General features: G+C 40.4%; 1 protein-coding gene across 26 annotated transcripts in view; it reads left to right on the top strand.

Annotated features, from left to right (window-relative positions):
• Positions 1-12,188, top strand: part of INPP4A (inositol polyphosphate-4-phosphatase type I A) — a 130,678-nt gene that overhangs the window by 32,250 nt on the left and 86,240 nt on the right. For 3 of the 26 annotated variants that reach the window (XM_054817792.1, XM_054817823.1, XM_054817864.1), the window contains exon 1: positions 5,486-5,650. The exons of 22 other annotated variants lie outside the window; for them this stretch is intronic. The gene's annotated coding sequence lies outside the window, so the exon portion shown is untranslated. Of the gene's footprint in view, positions 1-5,485; positions 5,651-12,188 lie in introns of those variants that run through there. One more of the 26 variants, XM_054817912.1, reaches the window with a different exon arrangement.

Genomic DNA, 12,188 nt, shown 5'->3' with positions numbered 1-12,188 from the left:
GATGTTCAAGTCATATAGTAACACACTTGCCTCAAAACAACCATTGGATGTCTCTTTTGTTAGGACTCACAGATCAATGTTCACTTGAAATTATTGTATGAGTGCAGAAAATGGGTCACGCTGGTCTGAAACAGAGAAGCAGTTGTACATTGTAAAGAAAAAGTTTGTTTGGAATCAGAAATTTGGATCTGTGTTGATAGAACAAATTTCAATATTCTTGGAAGCCTTGGAGAGACTAGGTGTTTTCCGACTTGCTTTCTCTGTTATCCAAAGCGGTCTCTACAGCATGTGTGTAAGATTTGAGATTACAGATGCTTCTGCACTTGCACTGTACAGGGGTTTTTTTTTAGGAAAAAGCAGAGCTCTGAATATAAGGGGAGTGAGATTGGGCACATGGTAATTGCAAATGGTGCATCACTTGATTATCAGGTTGAATGTATCATTAGGGTCTTGCTGACCTTTTCTGTCAATGCAAAACATGGGCAGATGTTGGCATTAAAGAGAAAAAGAGAACAGAAGTGGATAGATGTGAGCAGACCAGCTGCCAAAAGATCAGCTGACACTATGCTGACATCAAGTGCAATCTGGGGAGTCCTTATCCAAGCAAGCCTTCGCCTGCAGCAAACATATCGACGTTTGTATAGGCAGGAGCCACAGCAGTGTCGTAAACTATAGTCTCTCATCTGGTCAGTACATCTTTGTTACTAGGAGATATATTTTTCTTGCCTTGTTTTGACTGATTTCTCTGATCTTAGTCTCTCAGAGTCTCATTTCATCTGCAGAGAACAGACCATAAAGAGGAAAAGGGCATTTAGGTCGTCTTGTGCATTTTCACTAGATGTGCAGAAGTACTTCCTCTGAGATCTGTGCAGTAAGTTACAGGCAGCTTGTAAGTTTTTAGTCTCTTTCCAGTGCAGGATATGTAGCTTTGGATTGTTACAAGATAAATACAAAGTATATTTTACTTGGGTCGCAGCTATAGCAGTAACTTGAGGAGGTGATCTCAGTGAAGAGCTGTACTTGCGTGGTGTGGTGAAAACGGTTTTCCATAGCCTCTTGTGGGATGCTTTGCTAACTGCTTTTGTAGAAGCGAGTTTAAGATGCTACTGAGACATTGGTGGGTGATGTACTGATGGTAAAAAGATCAACTACTATAGTGTGTCCTGTTATATAAATATAGATGCTAAATGTGTATGAATAAGGGCTTCCTCTTCCCTCCTCCCATACTCAATCACTAAAACTCTGCTTTCATGTGCGGCTTCCTCTATTTGTCACCAAAATTCGGGAATGAAAGAAAACTCCTTAACACCAATTTAGCATTAAGAAGCAGACATTTCCTTTTATTGCAACGCTGGGTGTCAGGAGGATAGTTCCTCTAATCAGGCACATCTAAGGCTGGTTCTCTTGTCATATTTATACACAAATGTTACAAAGATTACAAGGTGGTACGCTCCCCATTACAATAATTGGTTCATATTTCTTCACCTAGTATGCAAACTAGAACGCATGCTCAGTTCCTTTCTCCGCCTCTATCTTTTGAGTAGGTGGGATAATTTGGGTAGGGGGCTTAAAGGTCAGTGGTTGTGGGGACCCTGACCCAAATTACCTTTCCCCTAGTTTCTCAATACTTTGGTTTTGGTAATTGCTCACTGTATGCCTCAGGGAGATAAGGATGCTCCTGGAGGCAATTAGTGTCCTCCCTTTCTGAAAAGTACGTATATAAGGACCTTGAAGTGTCTTGTAGCTCCTCCTTTTTATCATGATGTGTGGCAGGTGCTCATTCTAAGAATTGTTAGCCTTCTACCTAAAGTAACAATGAATAGTTTCTTATCACATGTAAGTAGCCCTTCATTACAGGCCTATATTTTTGGCTACATATTCATTGTCTGCACAGGATAAAGGTTCTAGTGCTAATGCTTTTCCCAGCAGGAGTTTTCATTTTCCTGAGAAACAAACAGTGCTGTTGTCATAGCATATCAAAATTACCCACAAAAGGTAATTAGGTGGAAGAAATGAACCTGCTACTGAGATGCACCGAAAGGGAAGTCTGATGGCCTAGTGAGCAAGACACTGAAATCTAGTTTCTGCATTTGGCTTTGCTGTGGACATGTGGAGCAACCTTGGTCAAGTCAGTTAGTTGTGCTTTGTAAGATGATGCAAAAATATTTCCTTTCTCGACTTTTTGCCTAGATGTCTTATCAAAATATGTGCTCCTTCTGCAGTGGGTCTCTTCTACTGTGTGTGTGTGCACAGTGCTCACCTCCTTGTGTGGCTGCTTACTGATGAGGACCTTTGGAAAGTACTGTAAATGCCCATAGCAACGATAAAGGGAGTATGAACCTGAACAGAAAATGTGCTCTGCTTTTCATCTTGAAAACATGCGACAGTGCTATTAGTATCTCTGAACTCCCACCTTTCCACAGGGCTCAGAAGAACAAGGCTACAAAACATTAGGATGCAGCAGAGTATGCAGCTGATGAAAAGATGACTGGAAGGTTATGAGGGGTAGGAGGGAAGGAGGAGGGGAAGCATCGCTGTGGGTACTGACAGTGGTCCTCAATCTGCTTCTGTTACTCTATTGCATTGGGAGCCAGCTCTGTCCTTGAAGAAAATGAATGTTTCTGGGGTTTTGGGTTTGTTTTTTTTTCTTGGTTCCCCCCCCCTCCCCTGGGACAGTATAGCTAAGAACTAAAAAAAAAAGGGCTCAAGAACAGGAGTAGAGGTTGGTGTTCTCAGTAAGGACAATCTGACTGTAGACTGAGCGTTCATGAGAAAGCAGGTTAATATGGAATCTGACAACCTGGAAAAGGCTGTGGGAAACCATTTCCGCCATTGTTGGCATAATGATGACTTTTTAAACAAAATCCCAAGCAAACAAATTCCCAGAGACAGGGAGATGATGATGATGAACAGGATTCTTTAGCCTAGCATGTTCTGGGGTACCATGTTGAATAGGTACTATAGAAAAGCCTTTACTTGCTTGTTTTGTAAAGGAGAAAAGGAAAAACTCTTATCTCTAGTCCTTAAAGAGTGTATAATAGTCTACACTGCCTTTTAATGCAAAATCTGTTGCAGCAGTGTTTAGTTTAGCAGGCTGTATTAAATTCGTATTCAAGATTTCATCCACATCAGTGTAAGTTTTTGGTGTTTTACCTCTGCTGGGGTAAGAAGCATCAGGTTTTCCTGATCCTGGACCCAGGATCTAAACCCTTGCTATTGCAGAAGGTCCAGCTAAGGAGACTGATAAATTAAGCAACATGGAACTGCTGCCTGCAACAGCTAGATCACTTCTGATTAGTAGATGAGGTCATTTGCAGCTGGGGCAAGTATGTGCACTTTACAAAGTGCATGCTCGCTCTTGGTGTGTTTTATCTCTTTGAGGCCTGTAACAGCTCTTTTCTGAGTCATCTTGGTCCAAATGCATGCTTTTAGGTGGACAGCAGCACAAAATTGAATGTAGATATACAATGGCATGCCATACATTTAAAACCAGACAAACAAAAACCACCACCACCACTCCGCCCAGAAAAACCCAAAACCCCCAGACATTTGAAGTACCTTCCAGTTTTGTTTTCCTCTCTGCTTGTGTCAGAGATGCCATTTGGACCGTGGCCTTGCTGCTAGTTTTCGTGTTTCAAATCTCAGGAGTCTTGGTGTGGTGGTGGTGGTGGGGTGTTGCTGTTCTTCTCTTTTTTTTCTTTTTCCTTTTTTTTTTTTTTTTTTCCCCCAGGCATGCTGTGGGTTTTAGCATTCTTTTTAGACACAAAAATAAAGCCTTGAAAGCTTGACTTGAACAAAGATTCACTGTCATTAGTAAATTGGGGGAAAGGATGGGATTGAACAGATTTTCCAAGTAATAGAATACTAGTGGTTTTAGGGGAAAGAGTTTAGTTCAGTGCATCTTCAGAGACACCGGCTATTCTTTATCCCCCTTGTTTATGTTACCTCCATGACCATGCTTCAAGGATTGTTTTGCTCAGCTTGATTCCTTCTCATCTCTTGATCCCTGCCAAGCCAGTGTTCTTAGCTGCTTTGAGACACATGGAGGGAATAAACATTCGCCATCAATAGTACGAAGTTCGTTCAGCAGCTTTAATAACAACCAGGTGCAATACTGAACAGTGCTGTGCACATACTTGGTTTGGATGGGTGAACGTACCTTTCATTGGTTGGGCTTTGCAAAAGAAGGAATTCTTTAAAAAGAAACAAACAAACAACCGCAGAACCATGAAAGTCATGCTTTGATATTCGCTTTTCCATGAGAAGTCTCAACACAAATCTGTTTATCTGGGCTTTAGCCAGCTGGACATTTGCTAAGTATGAGGAAAGATGTTCCTCTGTAAATGCTTTGACATAAACCAAGTGCCTTTTCCCCAAACTATCTGGGATGTTTACATGAATGGCTGCTAAGCAGCTCTACTCATTTTAATGACATTGTTCCTTGGGCCAGCAGTTTCTTTTGACAATACTGTCTTGATTCATCCCACTATAATTTGTTTCCATGTGGTTGACCTGCTGGCTCAGTAGTAGAGGGCTTCATCTGCCTCTTCTGAAGGCTGGATTTGCTCAACGCTGCAACCTCTTAGTATAATGTGCCTTTCAGAAATGAAGTGTAACCAGTACAGCAGTGCATATGAACACTGTCTAGCATTAAGTGCCTAACTTTGGCTTCATGATGCTTGCTCTCAGTTGTATTCAGTGGGGAGTCTGGCAGGCTTGGGAAATAAACCGGTGATCAAATTGCTTCTTTGACTGTGGCCATCCGTGCCTAGTGAGATGGATAGCTGTGGGGGACACTGCCAGAATTCAAACCTAAACCTAAATGTGCTTCCCCTGTCTATAATGCAGCTATGCTCTTTTCCTGTAAGCACTTCTCCCTGCTGAGCTGATGTCAGGCACATAGGATTTCTGCTCATGTGCATCCCATAGTCCTTCCCACGCTTCTTTTATCTCACTGCATTAGAGACCAAATTTGTCTTCCCCAGAGCACTTAATAAAATCAGAGGCACTTTCCTATGAACTTGTGATGAATAAATGCATATTGCCCTAACTCAATACTTCTGGTTTAGAATCTTTCCTGGGGTATTTGAATTCTTCTCCTAGTCTTGATGAGCGGTGTGAGCCCACAGATACACTGTAGTAGCACACCACCTGGCATACCACAGTATTGACCTGGCTTGCAGAGCAAGCTTTTGCATTCAAGATAAATATATTTACAGTGAGGAAAGAACCAGAATTGCCATCTTGGAAAAAAAAAATGACAAAACAACAAACAAACAGGATTATGTAGAGGATGAAATCAAACTTGCTGCTGAAAGAAAAAGCTGGGTCAATCTGCTGGCATACACAGACACATGGGCAGCAAGTGCGTGCGTGCCTGTACGACACAGAGTGGGAAGGAGCGGGCGAGAGGAAGCCCTGAAACTGAAACTCCTCCTGCAGCTCTGCATCTGCTCTGAGTCACTGGTATGACTCACACTGACAGTGTTCACGTTAGCCAGCCTTCAGATGGAGCAGCTCTGGCAACAGAAGAAGCAGGTTATATTATTGATTACCTGCTGCAGCAGACAGTTGCGCCAAGATTTTTTTTTACGAGCACAGATGAAACAGAGGAGGCTCTACTGAGCATTTTTATTATTGTTTTCTTAAGGTAAGAATGCCTGTTATTTACTAGAGAAAGATACAAAAGGGAATTTAAAGCTTGTGAAGGCTGAGTTTCTGCTGCTGCTTAGTCTCAGAGGATGCTGATCTTTGGAGCTGCGTTACTGCAAAGCTTTGTCTCGACTGTTTGCAGTGCCATATGGAGAATCATATGGCTAATGGGCAGCGCACGTCCTAGGAAACAAAATAACTACATTCTCATTCATTGATGTTATGTAAGGCATGGCAGCCATGTTAAGGACAGAAGACCTCTTTCGAAGAAACGGTGGTGCTAGACGGTAGGGCAAGGAAAACAACTAGTTTTTGAGCAGCCCTCCATTCTTTGGAGAGTGCTGCAGTTCAGTCGTTGTTGCTTAAAACTGAATTTACTGACTTCTAAATTTCTGTGTTAATAGAATAAAAAAAACAGTGGCACTAGAAATAGCAAAATAATTGTTTACCTTTAGAATCACAGTGTTGTTTTGCCTTCAGCATTCAGACTGGGAGTGTGCGCACGCTGTAATCTGTGCAGTGCCTGGATGTAAACAATTTGTTCAAATACTTTAAATGATACTTCCAGATATTGGGATGGTTTTCATTTTGTACCACTAAAAGCCCATATATATATATCTCTCTATATCTCTCCTGTCTGATAATTGGTTATATTGAAAAAGTGGGACATATTCTAGTTAGTGTTGACATGTGCAGAGTGGGTAAAACAATTTTTTGTCATGACTTTGCTGCTATTTTATTCACCCTGGTTCTATAATTTTAATGTAGTCTAGACTGGTATTGCTATCTCATCTTACAGTGAAATTGGCAGCTACTTTTAATAACAAGGGAGTCCGGTCACTTCTTTGTATTATTTTCAGAATGAGAGAATGAGAATATTTTTGAAAATGGATCATTTACTAGTTTACTTTCACCTTCTTGAAACTACCACTCATTGCACAAAAATGACTGTCATCTTCACCTCACAAAGTTATATAGTGCTGTAGTAAGGTCATTTAAATATAATAGCATACTTTAGGTTCTTCTGTTTGCTAATTTATGGCATTCACTGATGCACAGTGTTTTCATTGCTATGAATTAACTAGATTTGGTGTTATTTCCCCTTTTAAAAAATATTAGGTTTCTTAATAAAATAGAGAGTAAGGTTTGTTAGCACATTTGTAGTATCTTTACATTTCTTGTGGCATTCAACTTAGAAAACTATAGTGTGAGAGAAACTTTTACAACATTGTCACTCATGGATGCCCATCTCCCAGAACAAAATTGTGGTGACTGATTTTAATGATTTATGTTTCTGATGTATTTCTGATTTTACAGCATTATAAACGCAAGCTAGTTTAAACAATATTAGCGTTGGTTTTAGCACCGCTCACTAACAGAGTTCTCTCGCACATGGCAGCCTTTCCTTCCTCTCCCAATTCAAAACAAGTTTAAAACACTGTTGACAGTCTTAATTCTTCCACTGATTTGTATCGGAATTATTGTTTTCTGAGATTGCATGTCAGAATTGCGTTTGCCTTCATGATTGCCTTTAACTATGTATTTATTTAGAGTGTGAATTCTGTATTATGTCAAACCAGGACAAATAATTTGTGATAATAAAACTCAATCATCTTCAATTGAGTTTACCTAATTTCTTTATTAATGCATTGTGGGTGCAATTAAATAATTTACAGCTAACATTTTGAAAAGGAATTGCAAGAACATGCTTAACATCTAAAAAATGGGATAACAGCTCCTGAGTCGACACAACCCTGAAGACAGCCTCTCTGTCCTACTTGTCCATTAGCTCTTTGTGCAAGTGCTGACCACCAGAGAGAACTTCCTCTGATTCATCTTGTTCTCATGCTGCCTGCTGTGTCCCTCTGTCTGCCGCTGGAATGCCGTTAAGTGAAAAAGAGCGTCCACTGAAAAAAGAACAAACAGGCGAGCCTCGCAAGATACCCAGGCAGTTTGCTTTATGTGAGTTGGAAAGCTTCTGGGAAGAACTACAGCAGTTTTAGTGGTGATTTGTTGTGATACTGTCTTGATAATTACACGCCTTCTTTTGGATATATTAACAAGTCACAACTAAAAAATAAATATCCAAGGTAGAAGAGATTTGTGCAGGGAAGTAATCTTAACTTTGCATTAAGTGCAAAGGAAGCAGCTGCGTTTGATCCTTCTATGCAGGGATTTCTAATAAGTGTTACAGGGTTTGTCAAAGTCTGCCCTCTAGGCACCCTGAAAGTTAGTTTTGAGTGCTTTAAGTCAGCTTTGCATCAGACCGTAAAGGCAACAAATGGCAGAAGCTGTTGAAACCGTTTGACCTGTACTTTTGGCAGGACTTGAAGTGTGAGAGTTCACAATCTCTGTGGCCTTTCTTTTCTGTAGTAAAGGTTTGTTATCTCCAGAGAACCCAATCAGAAGATCCCAGCTCACTGTTCTCCCTTCCTGTTCCTGACCTATGGGACATCACAGGTGCTTGCATGGTTGGTTTTCTCATCTCTGCATTACTCCAGAGCCATGTTTTGCTATCTCTGCCCTTGCTGAAGCTTTTGTAGACTTCAAGCTGAAATTTAAGCCCCTTTTTTCCATTCTCACTTCAGATGCTCTACTCTAACCTGTTTAATGATTCTCTCTCCTCAGTAGGTTTTCCACCTAGGCAAGCCTTAAATGATGCAAAGCTGCAAAGGTCATGTAATTCAGTTCTTCCCTTTTGCTCCTGTGCTGCTTGTGTTGCGAATGACAGGTGGGGCATTCAGCTGTCCTTCCTTTTGTTTCTTCCTTCCTAAAACCTGCTGCTTTTTTCTGTGGCTTCCTTTGTGGCCATGCCCTAACTGTGTTATTCTGAGCTCTTCGTCTGCCTTCCTGGCATGTGGGAAGCAATGCTGCTGGATTAGCTCTGATCTCTTACATGTTCTGCTTCCTCAGTCCTTGAGCAGAAGTTTCGAAATGGCAGTGGCATCGTCCTTGTGCATGCTGTTCTACCTTTCCTTGTAGTGGCAGGGGGAAATGGCTCTGCAGAAAACACAGCTGTTGCTGTGGGTAGTAAGTGGAGAAATGAGGGGCATGGAGAAAATAAAGCATTTCTCCAATATTCTTGAAGATTTGAGACCTTCAGTGGGAGGAAGCACCTACTCTCTTATTTCACACAAATGCTACATCAGCAATGATTTATAGCCAGCCTTGCTAAATGGCTGGTGAAGAACTTAGGGGAAATCCAGTCTTATTATCAAATCAAATTTACATGAATCATCTTTAATGTGGGTGATTTTTGGAGTGTATTACAGTTTTACCTAATGATCGACCCAAATTGGAGCACTGCTGTATCAGATGCTGAGTTTTACACAGAGTAGAAGATGGTCCATGCACTAAATAATGATTCTTTTCTCAAAAAATGGTTGCCATATTTTTTATTGTGATTTGCTATTCGACATTAGACTTTCTGAAAGAGGACTCTGCAGTATGTGAAAAAGCAGCGGTATATTGGTATTTATGTAGTACATCCTTGTGTCACAGAACAGCACAGGTTTTCTGTTTTCAACTCTAAATTTGAAAAGGAGGGAGGGAAAAAGTTTGAGTTTGGGGTTTTTTTTATAAGTTTTTGTTCCTTTTTTTGTATGTTAGAAATAAGCCCCTGGAAACTGGAGTTATATTGGAACAAAATCCTTACATGTGAGCAGTATGAAGAGCACTGTTTGAATACCAAACCATCTTGTTTGTTGGAAATTACAATTTTTACATCACTTGTTTTGAGGGTCTTTTTTTTGTGTGTGTGTATCCACCTAGAAGGCATCTGCTTTATCCCTTTTCCTGTTTTCTGAATAAGTAGTCTTGTTTGGATTAGATTTGTTGCCTGATTTTAAAGAGGACGGGGAAAGAACTGTTAAATCTTTGTTTATACTGTGTCCTGAAAAGCTCTTCACTTAATCCTGGAGCAGTTCAAGCAGGGGGACACCGAGGGAGCCGGTGAACACTTGCTTGCCCTGGAAGGCCCAAACTTTTAGAGGGGCTCCCACCTCATTGCACCTGCGTGAGGTTTCGTATCACACAGAAAAAGTCACGGGCTCCGTTTTCATCTGTTGAAACCTTTGTGTATTCTTGAGCGTGTGCTGGTTTAAGCAGAATGAACTGTGCAGCCTATACTGTGAATATAGCAATGGTGGTCCTTTCAGTTGCCTTCAGGGTCTGAGTTTCCACTATAGTCCTTCATGACTATAGTTCCCCTGCCCTGCTCTGGAGTCGGAGCCAGTGTAAGGATGAGTATAGTTCATTTTGCTCTGGTTAAATGAGATTATGGCCTGGATTACGGTGATGTGCTATTTCTGTGCTGAATTCTCCTTGTATTTTGTAGGGACACAGAAATACGGGATTAGCTCAGTTTTCATTTCAGTTTGGTGCTTCATCTTTTAAAGTAGCAGAGTACCTCTGAGTTTGCTCTGCGGGCTTAAATAAATGGTAGTGAACTGATAGGTTTGATGTCTCACGTGACTGTGAATTGAGTTTCTGTGTTCAGGTGAAACATAGTTTAAAAGGAATGGTTCATGATCCTTAATTCAGATTTACTTTTTAGGTAAATACTTGCTAATGCCAGATGGCAGAGCTGCTACAGGCAGAGGTGAATAACAGAGCATGTCCATTTCTGCAGGTTATTTGGGCAGCAAATCTGATTAAAGGAAAAAAGAAAAAAAAAAGATGATGATGACACTGCAATATTCTAGATTGCACTAAAAAGCCAGTGACTTCATCAGGTTTCCTGAGTGATAGGTAAGTGTATTTTAAGCCCCAGATTCCTGAAATACAAGCTGCTATAAAAGATTTCTTCTGTCTCTTTTCAGAAATACACCCCAGTGCTCTGACTTTAAAGCAAAAGATTTATTTTTTTTTCCCTGGGATTGATGTTATTTTTGTTGGGCAACTGGGAGGGCTTCTCCTGAGGACATATGGACCAGCACTGTAAAATGTTGATTCTTTTAATGCACATGAAAGATGTGAAAAAAAAGTAATACCATGCTGACAGTGTCCTCTGTTTCAGAAAAGCTTGCAAGAAGAGCTCTTCTGAGCTCTGTACGTTTGTATGGAGGATTTGTATGAAAAGGATTGCATCCTGAGTATTACTACCACTAAATATTAGTATTGTGACCGTGAATACATGACATAAAAATGCATGCAGATGAGCTGGCCAGAATGAGGTCTTTCTGTTATAAACTCTCTCTCAAATGTGGGTGCCTGGGAAAAGTTCATTAAATTATTCTCTGTTCATGAGATAAGTGGATGACTTTCAATTGTATTTTGGTAAACAGGAGGTAGTGAGTAATAGGAAGAATGTGGCCTTTGTGGTTTTGCCTACATAAGAAAGATTTCTAATTATTATCCCCTAGCTTCGTAATCTCATTGGTGAGAACATGATATTAAAACCACTGGTACTTCTACAGGACAGTGATTTTACAGAGAAAAGTTGTGTGGAAAAGTGATGACCATTTTGCCTGGTACATATGCAGTGAGGCAGACTAGACCAAACTAGACTAGAAATGGACTTTGGGAAAAAAGACTAATGGGGAATTAGAGAGGATTTTTCTTGGGTACCCTCCTGTGAAGTCTGCAGTTCAGCTGAGGAATAGAAGAGAACCAGGACAAGTTCGGTCTCAAATTTATAAATTTCACAGAAATTGCTTGTGGTTCTATCTCAGAAAGTAAGTTGAGAGAGCTTATGTTTGCAGATTGGCCATTTTAAAGAATTAACTTGGTGTGAGTAAGCATTCATACTGTCATTTAATTTGCTTTTTTCTATCACTAGGTATTGCTTGTTACTGGGCAGAAGCAAATTAAATGAAGTTTTAGTCCTAAGTTTGTCTTGAAGCGATGTGGTGTCTAATAGAGGATCCTATGAGAGACCCTGCAGGGCTTTGCCATCTTTATTGAATGTTCACTAGCAGTTTGTACAATCAGTTTATCTATAGCGCTTTCAATAAAATACATGGTGAATAGAAGTAGCCACTTAAGGGTGTGGGTAAAGTAAGAAATGAGAGTTGAAGGGAATTGTGTTTGACAGTGTTTAATCCACGCTTCAAGGACCCAGACCTGTGGTTTCTGGAGGAAAGCCACGACCACCATTGCTGAAGATGCTCAAGAGCTTTGATTTATTGAGCTCCCCAGAGCCGTGACTGGAGGGATCGGAGTGAAATACAGTCAGAATGTTCTTCCCCTGACACGACCTTAATTTTTTTGGGTGATGCAAGTATTTCCTAATAGCTCAAGAACAACTGAACGTTCTTTTCTGTGCTCGTTAGTGGGATTTATATTTCAAATACATAAACATCCCCACAACCTCTAATTTCATGGAAAATCAAAAGATGTCACAAGGACCCACTGCTAAGATTTTATTGAGGGCTAGAAACAATTTGGCACACATAACAACTGTCTCTTTAAAAACTGGGGTGTCTTTAAATACCAATTTGACATAAAATTTAGCCAAAAGACAAATGGAGGGCAGAACACTTACCAGTGTGAAGATATGCTTAGCTGCTGTTATATTTGTGATAAATAGCAGATAA

The sequence above is a fragment of the Grus americana genome, chromosome 1 (genome assembly GCF_028858705.1).
Source record: "Grus americana isolate bGruAme1 chromosome 1, bGruAme1.mat, whole genome shotgun sequence".
Classification (NCBI taxonomy): Eukaryota; Metazoa; Chordata; class Aves; order Gruiformes; family Gruidae; genus Grus; species Grus americana.
Note: the sequence above shows the minus strand (reverse complement) of the source record. Positions and strands in the feature narration are given on the sequence as shown.